We start from the raw sequence: 25,285 nt of genomic DNA on the forward strand, positions 1-25,285 counted from the left end.
TTTCTTTGTGTTTAACCGATTGTGAGTGTGTTGATTTGATTTATATTCATTGTAATCCTGTGAAACCATAAAAATTCATCATGATCTATGAATGTGTGAATTGGATTTGGAGGCGAGTGTTTTGAACTTGAGTTGTGGGGTTTATAAGTTTATGAGGTGAAATCAGTCTGGTTTTAAAATTTTCAAAACAATGTGAGTTGGAGGGATGAATGTGAAAAGTTTGAAAAATTAACTGAGGCCAGAGTTCCGTAGTATTTCTTGATTCTTGTTTGCATATTCTGTTTTGCATGACTTACTCGAGGGCGAGTAAGGATTAAGTGCGGGGGAGTTTGATAGTTACATTTTTATTGCATTTGTTAAAGTCATTTTTTTATTGTTTTGCATTAGTTTACATGTTTTATTTATGCATTTTTGTTCATTTTTCATGTTCCGTGTTTGCATGATCGATTTCCTGGTTTTGTGGTTAGGTTGTGCAATTTTGCGGATACTTGGAAGGTACTTTGGAGTCATGGAAATGATGGGAATTTCTGAAGATTTTCAGCCGCTCGATCCGCATCTCTTTACCGATCGAGTGGGCGCCTATTTTTGAAGACAGTAGATGTGAAGATTTTCAGCCACTCGATCAGCAGACTTTTACCGTTCGAGCGGCGTACGTGTTTTGAAGTCAGTAACTTTGGGAATTTTGGCTCGCTCGATCCGCAGGATGTTGTCGATCGAGCGGACATCGCTATTCGGGAAAAATTTTATATTTTTGAAAACTTTGTTATTTTAGACTCTAGGCTTTATTAGACTCCTAATTCCGTTTTTGAAGATTATTATCAGACTTTTTGGGAGATTTCTTTGGAGGCTAGGTTTTGTTCTTCAATTTCTTTTCTAGTTTTCTTCTTTTTCTTTGAATTTTTATTGATTTGGTCATGAATCGTTGTGGCTAAGTTTTAATACTTGGTTGAGGGAGACGAAACCTTGATATATTTTATTCATGAGATTTGATTTTCAGTGTTTAATCTTTATTAAGTATCAATCTTTGATCTGTTTAATTTTATGTTTGTATGCGAGATTTTAGGATTGGCCATCTTAGAATTTTGTATTGCGAGCGATGCTAAATTAGAATTCAAACCCGTAATTGTTTGAATAAACTAATTTGCGAAGCAACTACGTTTGATATTTTCTGCTGTTGAATTTATTAAATTGTAGGATCAATTATTGACTAGGCTAAATACAACCGCTGGTGTTTGTGTTGCCTAGGTTCTTCAGTTTTACTAGTTTGAATGTTACCGTGGATTTAAATCTAGATTGCTGTTATCGGGTTAATTCATTGGTAAGGGTTAATTTAGAATGTTGTTTTCTAATTAACTAAAATAACGGTGAAACATGAATTGGATTTTCAGTGACGAATATTTAATAGGATTGATTATTTTTAGGGAATCGATGATTGAATGAATGAATATCAAGGTTGTAGTCAACCGATACCAAGTCTCGCCTCTTATTGAATTCTCCAGTTTAATTTTCATTCTTGCATGATAGTGATTTTATTTAATTTTAATTGTTTAAAAGTTTCAATAGTTAATCTCAACTTCAAACCCCCCCCCCCCCTTTTATTTATTTAGAGCGCATTAAATTTACCTTTCCTCATGGGAACGATCCCTACTCACACTATTACATTTTTAGTGATCTGATTGAGTTGGGTAATTTGGGCGTGACACGATTAAGCGCAACCAATTATATCCGTTGTCGTTTGCCTTTTTTCTTGTAGTGTGCATTATTGAGTAAGGTAACTGATTGACATCTTTATCTATCTTCCAACTCCTTGACTTTTAGTCACCGGTATGTCACAACCGGCACCTTCTTGCACATTCCGGAAGATTCTAATGCATGGGGCAAGGTAAATGTTGTGCGTATTCTAGAAGTCTCTACAATATTCAAGATATAGGCTTATGTAGAACTCTCTAGAATACACTTGTATATAAATGACTTGTATAGAAACTTGTAGAAAGTAGACTCTAGATTGGTGTAGATGGAAGAATCTAGAATCATGCAGATTGTAGGAAGCTCAACTATAAAAGGGTGCAAGCCTCATTTGTAAACCACCAAGTTGGAAATCAATACAAAGCATTCTCAAAGCTCTCTTGTGTTTTTGCTCAAACACTTACACACACATTGGTGCAACAAAGGCTGCTTTGCTAGTACTCGCGAGGGGCGTAGTCAAGGAGCAAAGGCCGCACGTGATCTTAGAAGGGCTAAGTCCGTGATAGGTAGCTCCCTTTCCAAGTACTGAAGTCTTGCATTCTTTTTCCCATCAATTGAGTTGTTACCTATCCACTACCTATGATAGCCTGTAACATTAGTTATGGTCACTAACCAATATTATAACTCATCCTTACTTCTTGATTGGAAAGCCAGCTTGGAAGACACTTAATCAACAAATATAATGAACTAAATCAACAAAGTCCATAGCATTCAATTAAATGAGAAGGAAGATGAAAAATTTCTGTCTTGGAATTGAATGAATTTTTTTTTAAATACTCACAAATATGAACCTGTAGTGTACGAAATTTGGTGTGAAAATACTGTGTGGTGTGAAAATGAAAAATCCTCAAAGTTACTTGTACGTTTTGATAGGCCAATTTGGATTTCTCTCCTTAGCAGTGCATCGGTTGAATTTATTAAAGAGAACAAAAATATCGTTAAGTATTGTTTCGACATACACAAATACCTCTCCCCAGTTAGGGCTCAGTACAACATCGGCTGTTGCTCATTCGTCGTCGTGACAGCATGCATGGAGACACTGTTGAGAAAACACAAGATTGTACTGAAGGACTGGGCGAAGGCGTATTATTTGGACTTCACAGAAGGCAACGATAACATATTTAAAGAATTTAGTGGTTATCCATGTGCTGCTGATATGGAAGTTAACACGGTGGGTGGTTGTCCATAGGAATTGGTCTTGCGATACTGCCAAAAGATCGGACTTGCTGCTACTTCCGCATGTTATAACGGAAGAGAACGAAATTTGTTTCATAACTTTGATGAACGGGTAAGATTTTTTATTATATTACACAAAAAAGTAGAGTTAATTAAATTTTGTTTATGTTAACAGCCACAGGTAAAAAGATATAAGATTTTCGCTTTCTCTGAAATACCAGCCGAAATTGCCATCTCATTTATAGAAAAAGGAATACCTTCCACTGGAGCCTTTATCAATACAAAAAGGTATTAGCTATTATTTTTATTATTTTATATATATATTCTCTTTTTATTTCATTATTTGATAATTGTTTGTATACTGTATACGATGGACCGAATGAGTTTGACATAGGAAACACCTTGGCGGGCAATCACGCGGTATTATAACAATCAAAAATGGAATTGAATAACAACAACTCATTATTCTAAACAGCCATGACGATGAATTTGGACATCGAGGAATTCTGATTGTACCATTTGACTGCGTCCACACTTTCAGAAAGTTTTGGTATGTTGAGGTTGACAGGGACATAGCCTGATCAGGTATGAGTAGGTTTTGTCTTTACATTGGAAAGTCAGATGTTATGTTCATTAGTTAATGAGGACTGTGATTAAGTGTGGAACAAGATTAAGTGTTCACATATGACAAAAAGGTACGTGTATATTTAGTACTACAACACAATTCGGTACAGATGATTAGATATTTTCATTTTGTTTTGTCTTATACTTGGGTCGAGTTATTTAAAGGTTTATATTACTACAAGAGAAACGCGAATTAGAGACCAAAATATCGGTCTGTATTTGGTGTCTCTATTTACAATTAGATATCGAAATTTTTGATGCGTCATGCCAACAAAATCAGTCTCTACTTTAAAGACAAATTTTATGATATCAATCTCTAATATAGAGACGGATGCCAAAATATTGGTCTATAATTTAGAGACTGATAACGTATCATAATCGAATTTGATGTGTTTTATGAAAATAAAAATAATTATACATATAACCTTTATATGATTATTTTTGACTTTATTTTCCTAAAATAATTTTTTTTTTTTTACATATTTCAATCCTATGATTAAGGAGATGAAAATTTTATTTTCAATGAACTATTTTTGAAATTATATAAGCAATTTTTTTAATATATTTTAAATTAATTTAGTTTTTTTACATATATATAAAATAATTTTTATATTATGAGTGTGCTCAAATACTAGTTATCATTCCCTCTAAAAATGTGTCCAAATTAGTAAAATATGTTATCGTTTGACAAATTGTCAAGAACCAATGCTTTATCGAAACACCAATAACGCAAGGTTCGTCGTGTGATTTATCTAATTATTCTGGTAATGTTTACCTAATGCACACCAAATAATAGTAGTTCCTAGTTTCATCATCATTAAAAAGAATGAGTAAAATTCATTATGACATACGAACTATTGATAAAATATCAAATTGGTACATGCAATAAAAAAATGGATTAATTGGTATCCGATCCAACTAAAAAGTTGATTTTATCCTTTAGTAAAATTGTTTTTAGGTTTAATTATTTTTATTACATCAACTAAGTGTATATTTTATTTTAAAATAATTTTTATTTATTAAAAGTGTAAAACAAATTTATGTTAATTTTAAAATTATAAGAAATAAGTATCTTACTATTTTTATAATATATTTATATGTACTTATTAATATATTATTTATTCAAATATAATATAATTTTAAAATATTAATAAATATATAATAAAATGATATTTTTTCTATTTATTTAAATAATTATCCACTCTTTTTTTAAAAAAATTGATATAAAAATTATATATTAATAAATCATACTCAATAAATAAATCTACATGACTAAAATATATTTAATACCGATAAAAATATTACAAAATAAATATTTATTTATTTATGTTTAAATTTAAACACGAGTAAAAAAATACAAACTTAAAAATTATTGTTAAATTAATTGTACAAATTTTATCATAATATAATTTTAAATAAATATGATATATTTAAAATTAATCAATAAATAACTTTAAAAATAAAATTATATACCTAATAAAATTTTATTAATATTTTGGGTCACTTGACTAAATTTATGCCTTCTTGATTAGTGTTCATCATGAAAAGTGAAAACCCACGAAGTTTAGACATTGTCTATTTATAGACGTATGTATACATAATAAAATACAAGTTCTTTTTGTGAAACTTGGATATCTAACTTTAAACTGATTTATTTTATCAATAAGAAATAACTAAAGCTTATCCACATCATAAACTGAGAATTAATTGAAGTCATGAACACGCGAGACAAGCGAAGCCACCTACCAAAACACAAAGGTCTCCTTTTTGTTCTTTTATTTTTTTGAATAAAACACAAAGGTTTCCTTAATTTCCCGAAAAAAACATACACAATACAAGAAAGAAATTTCTCGATTCATATTAAATGAGCCCTGAAATAATCGGCCACTTTCTCCCGATGAGGTAGATGTTCCTTCACATAGCTAAGAGTTCTCATACTCGTCTATCCATTTACACACATTCGGGAACTCTTTGTTTGTTATGAGTTTGAGTCCCACCAATTCAACGATAAACACCGAATACCTTCACTTCTGCCATTGTATTCCTATTCCTAGTCCTATATAGATAGATTTCTTGGTGATTCTGTGTAGTTGGTGGTTGTTTTTAACTGAGAGCTTCTTCTTATAGAGAAATTTGACTTTTTGACTAAAGAAAATTGATAGAAATCGTATTATAATTGTAAAATAAAATCAGTTGGTGTTGTCTACAGTGTTACAACACCAAAGACAATACAGTGCAATGGAAAATAAATACGTAAAATAAACAACAATAAATAACACAAAAAATTACTTTTGCACGAGTTTAAAAACTCGTGCGGATGCCTTAGGGATAAATTTCAATAGAAAAAGTAATATCAGTTTTACAAAACAATACTAGTGATTTTATAAAAAAATCAATGAATCTTAAATTTCTCAACAAATTGAGAAATCAAATTTGTATCCTAAATAAATGAGAGTAAAACTGATTGCAACTCCCGTAGCCTAAATTTGAAAAAACAAAAAAAATATCTTCATTCAACACTGTTCCCACAGTGTTGTCTCCGATGTCTTCAACAGTAACGACAGCACGAGGACATGTAGTAACGACGACTACAAAATTGCTTCAAAATCTTCGAATTCTTCAATGTGATTTTATCTAAAAGCTTCTGAATTCTGCTATGAAGTTCACGTTTGTTTGTACGTAGAATCTTTTATTTATAGATGAGAGTCCAAGACATGAAATGATTTCTTTGTAGAGTCCTACACAAATAAAAAATAGTCTTTGTTAGGAATAAAAATCTTTTAAATATAATTAATAATATATTGATAATATTTGATAACAATAATACACAACAATTTTTTATCAAGATAATAATTAATCTAGGTAAATATCTATCCATTTATTTTTATAATAATATAGAATATTTAAACCTAGCATATCTCTGTCTAGAAGGTGAAACACTTGGTTCAAATCTTTTCACGATTAGGCAAGATATTTCAAGAAATTAATATTCCTTTCAATCTTCCATTTTTTGCCTTTTTGGACAAAATCAGCACAAACAATTCAAACATAAACTCCCTCTGAGTTTAAAACACTTTTCCCCTTGAATTGTAAATCTCCCCCTTAAGGTGTTGTCCCTCGTATTGGCAACACCAAGGATAACATGAAACTTGACTTAGGAATTCTATAATTCATATATCAGAGCATAAGTAGAGTAGAAGTGGTTAACCTAGTTAGAGCAAATTATAACAGTTAAAACACACAACTAGATCAAAACAAAACAGAAAATTAACGCAAAAATGAGATAAGAAAAAAATATGGGGTGACACCAATCAATCTAAAATTGATCGTTATTAGATCCCTCCTGATCTTCAGTGTCCTCATCCTCGTCGTCCTTATTGTGCATTCTATTCCCCTTTTTGGCCAGAAATGCCAAGTCTTGTATGACAGTTAGCTAACAAAGCTCCATAAAAGTCCAAGTCCTCCTAGGCTTGGGAAATCTTTTTTTCAGAATGAGCCATGAAAGCCTGAATGATAGTGAGAGAGAAATCTAGAGTGGATTGTTGAGGCACAGTTTCTTCAGGTTCTTCAGTGTTTCTTTCGTGTCCTGGAGAATTATCTAAGGTAGTGAATTTTTATCTCAGTTATTTCAGATAGCTTCCTTTGTGTTTCATCAGGGGTAGAAGGGGTGGACTTCCCAATTATACGGGCCTGACAAATACAAACAGATCTGGGCTAATGTATTTAATTAGGCTGCAACACGTAGAGATCATTCCTTTTGTTATAGATTCTTGGTGTTGACCATAGCATGATATGCATTCAGTATTCAAGTTCTCTAACTTGGAATTATATATGTTTATGCTCTGTGTCACAAAATCTTGTATAGTTAAGCAGTTGGCATGCGTTTATCAATCTACTGTACAGGCTTACACGAATGAATTGGAGCTGGAAGTAGCCCATTTTCTGGAACAACAGCAACAGGTATATAATATTGTCATCAAATTAAATTCTTGCATTAGACCTTTTCATGAAACGTATCTTTTGATCAATATTTTATATTATCGAATTATGACACTGGGTTAAGTATGAAAATATCACCTTTGTCTTTGTAGATTCCTCTATTCACTTGTACCTAATACCTCTACTGTAATTTGAATATCACATCTACGTTATCTTTTCTTTATGCCTTTTGAATGTCTAGGGATTAATGGAGTTTCTCTTCTGTTTTTTTCTCACTTAGATTGTGATTAAATTTCTGGGTTCTTCTTGTTTACTACTGTTTACACTACTTTTGATATGAATTTTCTTGGCAGTGATGTATTCAACTTTGGGTATTAACGTAATTTTATGTTTGGATGATGCAGTTTCCACCCCAATTATACACCGCAGTGGTAAGAAAAATCATAGTAGTATTACTGCCCGTTCAAGGATTGCTCGGCCTTGCTAGTGGACGAGCGGTGTGGGACGAATGAGGTTATAATGGAATCCGAATGCCCTTATTATAATGGATGATTCCCTTTTCATTTTTTGTCATGCAATTCTTTATTCCCTCATGTCTTAAATATGCATGTGGTGCTTCTTACTTAGAAATTAAAATTCTTGTTCGCTCTGAAAGATGAGGAATCCAAATTATAAACGTGATCACCAGAAAGCTCGTGGGCTAAGTGCATGGAAACGTGATAATTTCGTAATTCGTAGTTCATTTGATAATTCCAATCGCTTAGTGATAGTTTCGTCATTTGTAGTTCATGTTCTTTTACTGATAAATATGTGTTTGTTTTTACTTTTTATTTTAATCTATTCATATTTGTTTTATGTTTGTTTTTATTTTTAATAATTTACAATATGGAGATACAAATTAAAAGAAAAGAGATTGTTGCGGCTTTTATGAAAGCTTGGGACGCTAACATGTGCTGAAGGAAGGAATCAAAGTTTTTCGAGATTAATACATAATTTTTTCCAAGTGTTCATTAATTTAGAATTCGATTATTTTTATATTTGAATGATTTCTAATATTGGAAGACTCTATATTAAATTTTATTTTACAAATTTTTGAATTTTGAATGATTTATAATATTTAAAATTTGTAAATTAAATTTTTTTTATTTGGACAAAGACAACGCTTTTTTTAAGCGTTGTCTTTTATAGATACAAGGACGCTTAAAAAGCTTTGTATTTTCCAGAAACGACAACGCTTTTTATAAAAGAAGCGTTGTTTTCTTTAGATACGATAACGCTTTTTAAGCGTTGTCTTTTCCAGAAATGACAACGTTTTTTCCGTGTTGTCTTTGAGCATATATGGTCTTTTACAACACTGGCTACGACAAAGCTTTTTCGGGGACATTAACAACGCGAAAAAAGCGTTGTCTTTAGCCGTTTTTTTGTAGTATAAAATTGAAAGTGCTCCCAATCCCCATAGAAAATGACACAAACGCTTGTGGTCGAGTCACCACAGTGGAGTTTGTAGAAAGCATTCAATTGCGCACAACTGTTTTGTGTAAGATAGATTAACTAGTTCAGTCTCCTTTTATCCAGTTTAGCTTGTGAACTAGTAAGCCAGCTTTAGTTGACTTGTCCAATAGAGTAGCTTTTGTTCAGTTGTAAACAAGTTAAGTTGCCTGATGATTTTGCATGTGTAATTTTCCAACACAATTTTTCAACATTGCTCTTCCTCATCGAGGTAGTAAGCAAAACTCTCGACATCAACCCGGAGGTGTGTCTCTAATTCTAGCAGTTCACGCTTGTCTTCCTCCAAGCACACCTTATGTCCTCTAGGTTAGTATAACTCTCTTACTATCTGCTCAATGTAGTTAGCCTGGTCATTTATGTTCTACATCCAAACATGAAAGGAAAGTTAAGTTTACTTAATCACGGATCATAATATAGACAATCAGTTAATAGAATGAACTAAATCAGCAAAGTTTATAGTATATTCAATGAGAGGAGAAGGAAGATGAAAAACTTTTCTGTCTTGGAATTGCATGCATTTGATAGGTCAATTCACTTTTTCTTTGATAGGTCATCAATTCACGTTAATCTCTTTATAAATGCATTGAGGGAGTTCACTTTGAGGATGAAAAGATAGAGAGTATATTTTTGACCTACATGAGTACTTATCGCATGTACGAAATCAATACGACGCTGGCGCTTGTGGATTCGTGGTCGTGGCTGCTTGCATGGAAACACTTCACAGAAAACATAATCTTCTGCTCAAGAATTGGACCCGACCTTACTACTCTGACTATACGGAAGTCTATTGTGATGTCCCGTATTTTATTCGTTTAATGAAAATAGTTGCGAAAAATGGATGGGAAATTTTTTTTCGAAACTTAAAACAATTCAGGGAGTGTATAACACCAACTCTAAAAGAATTTAAAATCTAAATCTATAATAATAAAACTCATGACTGAACGTTCACAAAGTCAAAGAAATACCGATGCAACCCTACGACAATAATTATCTAAAATACGACACGTCAAAAACTACTAATAACATTTAAATGGAATAAGGGAATGTGAGTTCAATTGATTAATTATATACCTAAAATACATTTAAAAATAATCGAGGAATCTACACAACGATATCAAACTGAAATAAATATTTAAAAGATACATATTTGAAATTCTCAGAACTCAATAAAAAGACTGACAATAAAATGATCAAATCTAAAACCTTTTTTAAATTTAAATATAAATAATTTGACAACAATATAACATAAACATAAGAAAATCTTAAAACATCGGAGAATTGAACCTACTGTGCCTTGCAATGTCGTCGCCTCGAGACTCTTCAGACAATCTACCTGAGCTTTTAAACTAAAACATCATAATATATCTGCATTATTCAAGTATAGTGAGTCTAAAGACTCACCAAGATTAAAAACATGCATATAGATAACGTAATAGCTTCAAAATACTTTAAACGTAAATTGAATTGAACATACATAACATGATACCTTGAACTTGAAGAATTTTAACGTAAAACATCATGGTACTTTAAACGTAAAATCTTAAACATGAACTTCAAAACTCTTTAAAATATGTGAGGAACTTAATCATGGACACCTACATACATAACTTTAAAACTTTGGAATAACTTCATGCATGTCTCAAAACATTACTCTTTACATATGCACTTAAAACCTCGTGAATAGGATGAACTTGACAATACCACATAACATGAACATAATCATAAAACCTTATCATTTTGGGTGATGAAATATGTAAAATTGTGGCAACCATCATAATGGGCACATTCATCTTTCTTTCATGTTGATCAACAATCATATGGCATTACGCCTCGTAACATTCGTTCATTCATTTTCGGAGGCCCCTTCGGAGCTCATCCCAGAGTACCTAACCCGTACGTTGAACCGTATTTGGGAGGGCCCCTTCGGAGCCCAAACCGGAGTACCGTTCTCGTATTGTCACCACAAAGACACATAAGACATCAAAATATTTTCGTGCATCAACATATCATATCTTCATGTTTCATCATAACATTAATTATTTATGCTTCATCATCTTTCATTTCATCATCATATCATCGTATCATCATAAAATATCATTCATTATGAAGCATTATTGAAACATCGTAATTTTCATCTTAGCTTTCATTTCATGAACATAAACTTTACTCGATAACTTCATACATGTCATAAATGATAAAAATCATAGTTTCATATTGAACATATGTTTCATGAATGAAACTTAGACATGTACATGCATCACATAACGTAATCGATCTACGTAAGTCGTTATTTTCGTTCTTGACTTAAAACTTGAAACTTTTTACATTGAAACTCTTAAATATATTTTAGCCTTAAAAGATCATAACCATGAATTTAGGATTCAAAATAAGAGATGAAGAAAAACTTGGGCATCTTGACCGGTGCAAGGGCGCAGAAAAATGGTGCCCTTGCACCACTACTTGTGCTGGGGCACCTAAAAGTGGCGCCTCTGCACTTCAGTTGCTGCCCAAAATTTTGGGCAGAGGCGCAAAGAGAAAGAAAATGTGATTTTTGAGCTTTTCTTGATCTATTTCTTTTCCGATTCATATATGCTCAATCACAACATGAAAATTTTGATTTATATACTTGAAAAACTTCAAAACTTAAAAGGATTAGATCAAACAACAATCTTCCAAAACTTCAATCAAAACAACTCATTTTCTTGAACTTCAAACATAAACTTCCTTTACCCAAAATCCTAACTTATTTTGCATCAAAAGCTTTAAAACACCACAAGATTTCAAGATATCCAACTATACAAAACATCTATCAAGAATTAGCCAAGAAAGACATATGTTTCACGATTGCAACACAAATAAATCATGCTCTTGAAAATCATGCATAAACATTTCATAAACTTAAATTTTCATATAAAAAATATACATATATCTTGAATGGTGGTTTAAAATTATTTAAAAAAACTTGTACTTTCTTACATATACACATCTATCACATATCAAAATATTCACGATCTTGAAAAATGGTTTCCAAAACATGTAAATTGTAGCCTATATACTCTTCAAAATACTTAAAGATCTAAACATATATCATCATAAAACTTTTGATAATTATTTTTATCAAAATACATAATAACTTGAATGGGTTTCAAAAATTTTAAAACTTGAACTTGTCATTGATCTTTGAAGAACAAGATTAACTTGGACCTTGGTGGAGATCTAGCCATATTCAAACGGAATCGAGACATGCTAAAAAGGAAGCCGAAAGAAGATGAAATCCAAGAATTGGTTCAGCTGCTCCTAATCTCGAAATAAAACTTTTACATGGTGAGAAGACACCAAGAATCAAAGGCAATCTAAGAAGAAAAATGGAATAGAAAATTTGTGCAGAAACATCTTAACAAAAGGCTTTGAACTAGGCTGAAATGACAATCAAAATCCGTGATTCATGATTCAAATCAAAGCTACGGATGTAAGGAAGACAACCCTTCAAGCGGATTGAAGTTCGGACACCGGATAAAGAAGTTATGATCTATTTACGACAGCTGCTCAAGGTTAGACGAGTTTGGAAGAAAATGGAGATCGGAAGGGAGAAGAAGAAAATGAAGAGGAAGATAATGGGGGGACAAGAACGTGTGATTGAGGGGGACAAAACAAAATGGTGGGGTTGGGGTAGATAGATAGGAATCTAGGCAGAAAGACTACACTAATTCTGATTAACACACCCCCAACTCAGTCAATTAAATTCTTACTCTCTACAAATAAAATAGAATCATATCAATATTATACTCAAAATACTCGTAGAATTATTTTCTACGATATCGATCATAGGATAGACTCATTTTTCTCAGTTCAAAACAAATTCTATTAAAATTATTTAACACAAAAAATAAAACATATATTTTAATGCATGAAACATCAACTTTTAAATCATTTACACAACTCATACAAGTATTTAATTGAAAATAAACTTTAAAATATATAATAAAATACAATAACTTAAAATTCATTTAATAATCATGAATATATTTATGGATTTTTCGAATATTACACCTACGATCACATATTTAAAAAATTTAAACATTTGACCGACGCTGCTTATTGGGAAATTCAAACTAAAGGCGGTTGTCCTTTTATATACATCTTGAAATACGTTCAAAAAAAGGACTTCCCGCGACATAAGCTTGCTATAATGCAAGAGAGAGAAATTCTATGCAAATTTTTTATTATTGGGTAAGATTTTTAAATTATTTTAACCAAAAAAAATAGAGCTAATTGAATTTTAATTAACAGCTCCAAAGACATCGGATTTTAACTCACAGTGAAATAGAAGCTGTGAATGTGATTTCATTTGTAGAAAGTGGGATTCAGTGATTGCCACCGTGGCCTTCCACCTGAGCCTTGGTGGGGCCAGTAAGGTATTGGTTGATTATTTGTATTACTTTTTATATATACTAGCATGTGTGTGTGTCTATATATATATATATATATATATATATATATATATATTTCTTATTTCATTTATATGTTAAATATTTGTAGGCTATATATTAAGCACCCAATGATGATGAAAAAAAAAATGACAATCATCACCAATTACGCAGTTTTAGTGGTTGGAACCATTAAAACAAGAAAATGGAGTTGAAAAACAATACGTCATTATTCAAAAATAGGGGTGTCAATTCGGATGGATGGATCGGATCGGGTTGAAGAAAATAATTCTAAAAATTCCCTCAACCCGAACCCGAATCAACCCGAAAACGCCCAACCCAAACCCGGCTAACCCGATCAACCTGAACCAACCCGATTTTAATTTTTTATTTTTAAGAAAATAATTAAATAAAAATTCTAAACACACAATAATAATACTAATAATAATAATAATATTTAATTTAATCACATAAACAAAATCTAAGCTTATATAATTTAAATTTGAACTTTTAATTTTAAAAAATTTGAAGTATACCTATTACAAAAAATTAAAAAAAATATTTTAAAAAATAAAAATTGTACAAAATAAACATTAAATGACGAAAATATATTATATAAATATATAATTTTTTTTTTTGAAACATACAACTTATAAAAAAAAGTAGTAAATCTACTTTAATTTTATATAAAAATAATAATAATTAAAAGTTTCGGATCATTTCGGGCCAATTCGGGTTGACCCGAACCCAACCTGAAGTCGATTAATATTTTCGGGTTAGTTTTCAAGTCGATTCGATTCGACCCAAACCTAAATACCCCCAACACTAACCTGATATTTTTCGGGTTAAGTCGTGTCGAGGTGGCAGATTGGGTTGAGTTTCGGCGCGCAATTCAAAACAGTCACGACACGACATATGGATGTAATGGATTTCTGGTAGTACCATTTCATTGTGTCAATATTTTCATTAAGTTTTGGTTTGTTGTGGTTGACAGCTCAACGAAGATCCTCTAACCTGATTAGGTATGAGTAACTTTTGTCTTTATATTGGAAAGTCATTTGTTATATTCATAGATTAAAAAAATTATAGCTTGAAGATTGTCTTTGTTTAGAACTCATATATTCTATTTGTTGTTGTGTTGAGCGGTGGATAGAGATTCGTAATCTTAAAAAGTTGAGAAATTTGTTTGCAAATTCAGTAATGAGGACCGTAATTTTCACCTATTTGACTTCGATGATGATGTTCATCGGAGCATATATGTTCGATGAATGTTCCAGTTTTCGTCACCTCTTTTATTTTACTTCAACTCCTTACTTTTAATGAAATATTTTACATTCTTTTTACATTTTGGGCAAAATTTTCTTACCTGGCTTTTTTTTTTGGGGGCAAATTTGCAAGGAGTGAAAGGGGCATCTCAAGGTTTACCAGCTAACTTTAGATTCGAAGACGATCATCAAGAAAGCACAAGTCTCATTGAAGGTGCTCTGATAAGTTTCTTATTTCTGTTTTGTAGTCGGTGAAACTTGGAATTGAGTTGTACATTCAAACTTGAGATTTGCAGTCATGGATTCCCTTCCCGCGGATTCTTTATTTGGTTGTCTGTTCTTTTTGGCAAGTGACTCGCTATGGCAGCCCATCTGAGAGATGAAAATACAACAAATTTGTAAGATTTACTGATTAATTAATGGTGAATCAATAAATTCAAAAGTGGAACAAGAGTAAGTGTTCACATGCATATATATGACAAAAAGGTACGTGGATATTTAGTACTACAGCCCAATTCAACACAATTCGGTATAGATAATTAGATATTGATTGATTACTCATTTTGTTCGTCCAATACTTGGGTACGATTGTTTTCTCGGGGTCGACGTTTATAGTATTGAATTAAATTATAATGGATTTGCTGCATATGGGTTCCTAAAATCCAGAAACCATTCATCCAACCCTTTTATCAAATATTTTTTGCTTTCTACTTTCGAAGATACAAAGGTAACTGCATAAGGAAAAAATATATTTTAATCCAATATACTTCCGTAAAAGGCTCTTGTTTTTCCACGAGTATTTGATAGGAATGAATTTTTAATTAAAATATATTTGATAAAATAGGATTTCAAAACGGATCGATATTTGATAGGAATGAAATTTTTATTAAATTGATCGGATTTGAATATTTGATAGGACGTGAGTATTAAAAAAAATTATATTTTTATATAACTTATTCATGGATTTCAAGTTTTTCTTTGTAAATTTTACAAAATATTATTTATCTAAAAATTTAATATGTGTAGAAATGATCAGTGACACCCGTAAAAAAGTTATTTTTTGGTTTAAAATTGTGGAGAAAAGTTATAAAAGTTTTGTTTTGAGAAGATAATTATGTGTCATGGTAGATCCCATAATAAAGTTGGGAATTTGGTTCAGGGATGCGGGTATCCTAACTAACTCTGTGTTTGGAACCCAGTATTTTCTCTGGATTTGTAATATATTTGATAAAATAGGATTTCAAAACGGAGTGATATTTGATAGAAACAAAATTATTTTGAAATTTGTCGGATTTCATGGGATTTTAGTATTGAAAATATCAGTTTTTTTAAATAAAATTATATTTTTATATAACTTATTAATAAAATTCAAGTTTTATTTGCAAATTTTACAAATTATCATTTATCTAAATTTATATTATCAATCCAAACTATTACTATATATCAAATCCAAATCCAAATCCAATTTTAATTCCAAGTCTCATTCTTATCAATCAAAACAATCTGAGTCGCACATAAGTCGCCGGGCCGCACTACACAAGAACGGCCAACATAAAGAATCTTTATTGGAGCTTTTTGGTAGTAGTCTTGACTCATGACCAACAACCATCAGTTGTAAAGAAATTACTACTAGCTATCAAATAATCCAAAACTCAATAATTATTCTATCTTATAAATCTTGGGAATTGAAAATGACATCTTCGCTTAGATACCGATCATAGATCAAATGTACATCAGATATCATATCCGATAATAATGATGTAATTTAAATATTCAAAATCGTATAACTCAAACATTATATTTCGACCTCTCTACATATCCATCCCCATTATTTTCGCTCTCTTTTCTTATGCGCATGTGCACAAGCCATGGAGCTAAACACATTGGTATAATAACAGATAACTCATCAGCATAGTTGTCAAGGGCGCAAAGCGCACCGAGGCGACAAGGGCCCTAGAGCCTGAGCCGCAAGGCGAGGCGCGCGCTTGACCGAAGCAAGGCGCACATTTTTTTATTTTTTAAAAAAAATATATTATCTTAGAATAAATATCTTAAAATATCAAATAATTAAGTAACAATGTCACACAAAACAAAATAATAAGAAACATGATTAGAATTCTTCATCATCCCAATCAAGTTCATCTTCCCATAGCTCCAGTCAGGATCTTTTCGGTTGTCCAAATTTTTGGGGGTCTGACATTAATCTGGAGAAAAAATTGCAACCATGAATATGTATATTATATCATAATTTCAGTTATTATATATATATATATATATATATATATATATATATATATATATATATATATATATATATAATAATTAATAACAGTTCAGATTATTTATATAATAATTACTTGATTATTTGGAGTTGAAGCCTTCAGTGATTGCTGTCTTCTGCTTCTTAATCTTAATCGTTCAACTTGTTCCTGTCTAGTGTCTTCTTTTCTTACTCGATCGCATCTTCTGTTTTTGTTTTTGACTTTCTGCCGGTCATTTCTTCTGTTTCTGCCGCTCAACTGCTGGGTTTTTACTTTCTAGGATTGGGTTTGGGCTTTGGGTTTTGGGCTTTGGGTTTTTTGTTTAAAAAAAACAAAGCTTTGGCCCCTGTTTTACTAAGGCGCGCCTTAAGCACGCCTCGCCTTAGTGAATCGTTGCGCCTGGGATTCTCCCAGACACAATACCCTCGTCTGGTGGCGAGAGGCACTCGCCTTTGACAACTATGCTCATCAATACTAATTATTATTCGATGATAGTTCATGGTTGTGTTACATTAATAATCATTATTTTAATGTTGAGAGGTGAGAATAATTACATTAAATTTTAATGTAAAATGTGATTTGTCAATAAAACTTTAATGTATTATAATAACCTTTTTTCTACCAAATATTATTTATAATTGGGTCCCAATAATCATCACACATATGTCGACACCACCAAGATTAGTTTTCCATTACGTAAAACTGTACGAACAGCAGATGAATCCACTTTCGGATTCAATTTGGCGCCCAATTTTAATCAAACCACGGTTAGGTTAGAATAATAAATTCAAAGAAAAAAGCACAAATTAAAAACCAAACATATATCGCCATCTCTTACCTGGTTCGGCCATCGAAGATTACGAGTACGATTGTGTTCTCGGGGTCGACGTTTATAGAATTGAATTATAATGGATTTGCTGCATATGGGTTCCTAAAATCCAGAAAACTTTTATCAAATATTTTTTCCTTTCTATTTTCGAAGATACAAAGGTAACTGAATAAGGAAAGAATATATGTTACTCCAATATACTTTCGTAAAAAGCTCTTGTTTTTCCACGAGTATTTGATACTTGATAGGAATAAGGATGGCAATGGGGCGGGTCCACTACAAAAAAATTCGGCTTTTAGCATCGTTTTTAAGGGTCCTAAATCGTCGCTAAATTTAAAATAGCGACGATTTAGCGACGTTTTTTACAATCGTCCTTAATTCCTTCGTCGTTGGTTTTTAACGACTAAGTGTAAAAAAACGTCGCAATTAGCGACTACTAAAATTTATATTCGTCGCTATTTGCGACTATTTTTAAATTGTCTCTAACTACGACAAATATACATTTTTGTAGCTAATTGCGACGATCTTCATAAAATATTTCATCGCTAATAGTGACAATCTTCATGCATTAATTTCGTCGCTATTAGCGACGAAATTTAAAATATTACGTCGCTAATTGCGACATGTTTCATATTTATTTCGTCCCTAACAGCGACGCTTTTTTAAATATTACGTCGTTAATTGCGACATGTGTCATAAATGGACTTTAACTGTGTTCTCATCTAAAAACTGTTTGTTTCTGCACTTATTACTGTTGCATGGACAACACATTTCACCATCCGATAAACAATAAGGATGTCTTTTAGCAAATTCTATGAATGACTCTAAACCGTCAAAGAACTCATTTCTTATGTAACCATTGTGTAAACGATTGTACATCCAATCACGACTATTATCCTCCATCAAATTAAAATTTCCTATCCAAAAACAAAATTAGATATAACTCTCATTACAAACAATATCAACAAGTTTATGAACGAATACAGTTAGTAAATCAACTTTAAAAAATAATTAATAAATTAAATTCTAGCCAAGCATATATTACTAATTATATGCAATATAAACACAAATACACACATAATTAATTCTAAATTTAACTTTAAAATATATTAATAAATTAAAATCTAACCATGCATTAATAATTATAATAAACATATGGACATTGATATTTACACTCCATTTTTCGTTAAATACACTCCACATTTAAGTTTTATGACATAAATTGACAATTATATCTTTTTCTTCATTAGTCTATTTCAAGTATATATATTAATGATGAAATTAATTAATTTCTAAAGGCAAGTACAATATACATTCTATATTTAACAATTAAAATATTTTCATTCATTTACTATAATTTTCTATCATATATACATAATATTGGGGTGTAAAATTTGGAATAAAATAGGAATTTAAATAATTTTATTTATTACATAATATTAAAATAATTTTATTATTACATAATAATTTTTTCATATTTAGAAATAATTTAAACTATTGGGGTGTAAAAAATTTGGAATAAAATAAGAATTTAAATAAAACTTATTTTTTAAGTTTATATTATTTTATTTGTTTTAAAAAAAATGTCTAACGGTAAATTGTATAATTTTAATAAAATATTGGTAAAACCATTTTTTATTATAAAAAATACATACAAATATATTAAATATTTTTATTAGTTTTAAAATATAAATATATTTTACTTGAAAATTTAAATTTTTATATTTAAATAAACGGGATTATTTTTTCACTACTACATAAAATAAAACTAACATATGTACTAAGCGTTATATCTAGAACCAGTTAATTAATTTTTTAAATGCCTAGCTAATCATTAATTTATACAGGGTGTAATATTCTATAAATTTATTAATAGAATTTTAATTTCCCTAATGTCCATATTTGTCCGTTAATTAATTTTTTTAATGTCTTGCTAATTAATCATTAATTTAATTATCAATTGTGTTAATATTCTAACATAAAAATTATTAATAAAGTATAATTTCAAAAGTTTGGCATAAATCAATTTTGTTACTAAATTTATTATATCATTGTTATATGGTGATATAAGACCTCCACTACACAATCTAAGTCCATAATAAACATTCTAACACAACAATTACAATAAAACTGAACATATATACTAAATTATATATATATATATATATATGTATGTATCATATATATATATATATATATATATATATATATATATGTACCTCTATAAATGAAGATGGCAGATCCGGGAAGGGGCGGCGGCGGAGACCGCGACGGCGAATGCGGTGGCGGCGGCTGCAAAAAAATTATTTACAATTTTTGTATTTATACAAACATACAAATTAATTATACTACCTGCAATTAAAATGAATCATCCTTCAACACTTACCGCGGAGCAGCGAACGGCAGCGACAGGAGAAGACAAGAAAGTGCGGCGGCGGGAGGCCTTGCTTCGGGCGGCGACGAGCGGCCTTGCTTCGGGCGGCGACGAGCCGAGTTGGGAAACAAGTGAGGCGGCCGTGGGAAAAGATGCAAATGTAAGAAGGGAAACAAGTGAGGCGGCTAGGGTTGGAATTAATGTTAAAATTAGCGACGGGTGTAAGTTATATAGTCGCTATTAGCGACGACTTCGAATATTTGTGTCTCTATTAGCGACGAACAAGAATATTTGCGTCGCTAAATCCAGACACCGTCGCTATTAGGGACGGATAATATTTCGTCTCAAGTAGCGACGGTGTATATTATATTAGTCGCTAATTGCGATATTTTATTTAATAAGTTGGTATTAACGACAAAATTTAATTGCGTCGCTATTAGCGACATATATTTTAATTAGTCGTAAATAGAGACGGAATAATTCTTTAGTCGTAAATGCCGACTAATTTTTACATTGTCGTCCCTAATTTTAATGACAACTATTCGATGTTGTCTCTATTAGCGACGGAATTTTTAAATTAGTCGCTAATGTTGTTGTGTACAAAATTAACGACAACCTTTGTTGATAAAGTTCGTACTAAATAGCGACTAAAATTATATAATATGAACGTCGCATTTCTTTATCGCGACGTGTTTAAAAATTTCGTCGCTAAAATTAGCGACGACTATTTAATATTAGTCGTTAATTTGAATTAGCGACACCCGTCTTATAGTTAGTCGCTATTTAGCGACGGTTTTGAAAGATTCGTCGCGAAATTTAGGGACAAATTATAAAATTTCGTCGCTGTTCGGCGTGTTTTCTTGTAGTGGTCTAAACCCTGCCCCGCATTAAACCCGCCTAAGCGGGTCCACAAGCGGGTCCGGGCGGGTCTCGGGTTTGGTCAAACCCGCCCCAGACCCGCCCCGCCAAAGCATTATATATATAAAAATTTAAAATATTCCTGTATATATATAAATATAAAATATATATGTTATATTAATTATGATATGTTTAGTATAAAAATAAATCATTATAATGTTTTTTAGCTAATGAATATTAATTAATTACAAGTTAATAAATTTAAACTTGTGAGAATCATTTTTTTTGTCTTAAATATTATAAATCTATATTTGAAATTAAATTTAATGATATTTGTTAATTTTTAAAAAATTTTATTTTTTTTATTTTAATAAATTTAAAATTATTTAATTTATGGGGGGTCCAACGGGTCTAACTCAGATTGGACTCGCCGGGTTCGCGGGGCGAGGCGGGGCGGGTCCAAAGGGAGGCGGGGCGGGTCCCAGGTTTAGCCAAATCCGCCCTAGACCCGCCCCGTTGCCATTCCTAGACAAGAATGAAATTTTTATTAAAAATATATTTGATAAAATAAGATTTCAAAACGGATCGATATTTGATAGGAATGAAAATTTAATTAAATTGATCGGATTTGATAGGATCTGAGTATTAAAAAAATATTATATTTAATATAATTTATTCATAGATTTCAAGTCTTTCTTTGTAAATTTTACAAAATATTATTTATCTAAAAATTTAATATGTGTAGAAATGATTAGAGGGACCCGTAAAGAAGTTATTTTTTAGGTTTAGGGTTGTGGAGAAAAGTTATAAAAGTTTCTTTTTGAGATGATAATGATGTGTCATGGTAGATCTCATGATGAAGTTGAGAATTTGGTATAGAGATGCGGGTACCCTAACACTGTGTTTGGAACCCAGTATTTTCTTTGGATTTGTATTTAAATATATTTGATAAAATAGGATTTCAAAACGGATCGATATTTGATAGAAACGAAATTATTTTGAAATTTGTCGGATTTCATGAGATTTGAGTATTAAAAATATCAATTTTTTTAAACAAAATTATATTTTTATATAACTTATTAATAGATTTCAAGTTTTGTTTGCAAATTTTACAAATTATCATTTATCTAAAAATTTATATTATTAATCCAAACTATTACTATACATCAAAATCCAAATCCAAATTTAATTCCAATTTCAATTTTAATTCCAAGTCTCATTCTTATCAATCAAAACACTCTAAGTCGCACATAAATCGACGGCCGCACAACACAAGAACGGCCAACATAAAGAATCTTCATTGGAGCTTTTTGGTAGTAGTCTTGACTCTTGACCAACAACCATTCGCTATAAAGAAATTACTACTAGCTATCAAATTATCCAAAACTCAATAATTATTCTATCTTTTAACTCTTGGGAATTGAAAATGTCATCTTCGCTTAGATACCGATCATAGATCAAATGTACATCATTTATCATATCCGATCATAATGATATAATTTAAATATTCAAAATCGTATAACTCAAACATTACTTTCGCTCTCTCTTTTTATATGCATGTGCACAAGTCATGGAGCTAAACACATTGGTATAATAACAGATAACTCATCAGTAATTATTACTCGATGATTGGACAACATCAAACATTTTTTGCAACTCTAATTCCATCGACTAGTGGCAATTAAAAAAAAAAAAAGAACGAGAGATCAAATAAGTGAAGAAGGGAAGGTCTTGTGTTTCAACACATAATCGAATTGATGAAGTTCAGCTAAAAATCAAGCATTTCCATCACATTTTCATCCTCTTTTCCCACAACGTATTTTCCTCACTTTCACATTTCTCATCATAGTCATTCATTTAATTCAAATTTTAACATGCATTAATTCCCACAAATGTTGTTCATTAATAAAAACCAGAAAGGCCGGCAATGAGTTCTATCATTTGTATTATATAATTTAAATTTCAAGTTATTATTCAATAATTTTTAAAAAAATTAATAATCATCAAATTTTATTTTTTAAATTTAAATTAAAATATATTAATTTATATTCAACACCTCGGAGAATTAAGAAAAAATACATTTATATATTTTCATATAAAAATTATCATTAAAAAATAAATTAAATATTTATGAGCGAAAATTGTGGATTAAAGTATATATTATTCAATATAATAAAATATATATATATACTTCAATTGATTCACATCATGTTTCCAGAAATAGTGGAGTTTCTAACAATAAACTAATAAATATAATAATTTATAATTCATAATTTAATTAAACCATTAATAAACGAATTAAATAGAGGTAGATGGATACAGCTGAAAAAAAAAGTATTTAGAAATTAAGATCCAATTTTGCCCTAATACCAATCAACCCATAGGTAGCTACATATAAATTCAAAATCAATGTTTTCATAATTGGATTGGTAGTCGAACCATAAACTTTTAAAAATAGTTCACAGTGGAACCGGTTCGATCGAGCTGTCGGACCAAAATATTGTTTTATATAAAATAATAATATAATATAATAAATGATGTTTTAAATTCAAAAAACACAAATATGCATTTATATAGCAATATATATACTTACAAAAGTTTAAAATCTAAACAATATATAAATATATATATAAATGATCGAATTATGAAATCTAATTATTTATATATTTTATAAACAAAAATTATTAAAACAAAATAAACTCAAATACTATTTTACAAATATTTAAAACCAAATAATCATATACATGTAAACAAAAAATAGAAAATACATTTTTTATGGGAAATAAAATATCATTACATTTTTTTAAAAAAAATAGGTGAATTGATCGAACCAGCGTTGAACAGGTCAAGGCACGGTCGAAACGATTTTGGACCGAGTTTAACCGGTTCTGAACGAGTTAACAAATCAAAACACACTTTTTAGGTTTTGGACAGACTCCTGATCAGTTTACAGTAGAATAGGTTAAGTACTTAAAACGACGGATCCCGATTAAAAAAAAAAAACAATGTTCAAAACAGACCAGACAAAGAAGACCGTAATCTTAATTGGTGATTAGATGAAATATATTCTACATAATAAACATTATATAATAATTAAATATTTAATTCTAACAGCATTTGTGCCATGTTTGATACTTTTCAAAATCAAAAGGTGTCAAGATGGAGCAATTTTGGATTTATTTTTGAGATATTTTAATTAAATAAAAAATTTCATGAAGAGACGGATAAAACATTGCTATAATTTTATTTATTTATTATTATTATTTTTTTTTTTTTGGTTTACAAAAATAACCTCGACAATTCGACACAATTCCTCAATAAATGATAATAAGTGGGGATAAACCTAGAAAAAAACAAAAGGCCGAAGATACAACGGATGTAGTTAGTTTATAAAACGTTAATGAAATGCAATCTATTAAAATTAAATTGCATAAAATTTGAGTTCATAGCCAACTTAAAGACTAATTTACCAATAAGCAGCCGCACATAATATATTCATAAAATATAAATCTCAAAAGCATAGATACCATAAGAACATTGAAATAAAATTGTAGCATAACGTTAAGTACAACTGAAAGCATAATTATTAATATTTAAGTAAATTTAAAAGATTTTTTAATTTTTTTTGCTCGAGATAACAACGTCTCGAGTTACACTTAAATCTCATCTATAATGCGGGAAAATACGCAATTTGAATCAAGATTATAATTGTACTTTAAAAAAAAAAAAATTTACAAGTAGTTAGGCAGTGTTTGGTATAAGAAATTAAAGTGGATACGTTTGTGTGTGAGTTTTGGTGTAATCCAATGTTTTGTAATTTTTTTTTTTTTATTTATTAAAACAACCTAATTTATTTGAAAAGGACAAAGTGATATTATACTAAGTTAAATAAGGCTCCTTCCCCGTGCAGCATAGTTAGAGCAGTTAAATAAACAGTACTTTTTTCATCCTAGTATTACTCATTTTTGTCTTTATCATACTCATAAATTCCATGAATACCCTTTTCCTCCAATGGATATTTCCAAATTTTTCCATATTTGGTCGATGAATATACCATTTCGATATTTGGTCATTGAATATTTTCAAATTTTTATTTAAAAAAAATTAAAATTTTTATTTTCCATGATAAGATGAGTTAAACTAAATTTCTGACAATCAATATAAATGTTCTTTTATATTAAACATAATAATATAATATGAAAATTATTATATAAAATTAAATGAACAAAACAAGCCATGTAATCAAATAGTTTATCACTTATAATATTATATTTTTT

The 25,285-nt window shown here is 30.3% G+C and overlaps 3 long non-coding RNA genes across 3 annotated transcripts; 2 read left to right on the forward strand and 1 right to left on the reverse strand.

Annotated features, from left to right (window-relative positions):
- Window positions 1-2,039: 2,039 nt before the first annotated feature.
- Window positions 2,040-3,804, forward strand: LOC140876158 (uncharacterized). The gene is made up of 3 exons (XR_012148689.1): window positions 2,040-2,252; window positions 2,620-3,034; window positions 3,098-3,804. It is a non-coding gene; the product is annotated as an uncharacterized lncRNA (long non-coding RNA).
- A 10,560-nt stretch (window positions 3,805-14,364) lies between these two features.
- Window positions 14,365-15,137, forward strand: LOC140876134 (uncharacterized). The gene is made up of 2 exons (XR_012148684.1): window positions 14,365-14,443; window positions 14,820-15,137. It is a non-coding gene; the product is annotated as an uncharacterized lncRNA (long non-coding RNA).
- A 1,353-nt stretch (window positions 15,138-16,490) lies between these two features.
- LOC140874655 (uncharacterized) lies at window positions 16,491-20,455 on the reverse strand. Its single transcript, XR_012148180.1, has 4 exons — window positions 20,163-20,455; window positions 19,996-20,068; window positions 17,044-17,878; window positions 16,491-16,890 (listed from the first exon to the last, which is right to left on the reverse strand). It is a non-coding gene; the product is annotated as an uncharacterized lncRNA (long non-coding RNA).
- Window positions 20,456-25,285: the final 4,830 nt, after the last annotated feature.

The sequence above is a fragment of the Henckelia pumila genome, chromosome 1 (assembly GCF_033568475.1).
Source record: "Henckelia pumila isolate YLH828 chromosome 1, ASM3356847v2, whole genome shotgun sequence".
Lineage (NCBI taxonomy): Eukaryota > Viridiplantae > Streptophyta > Magnoliopsida > Lamiales > Gesneriaceae > Henckelia > Henckelia pumila.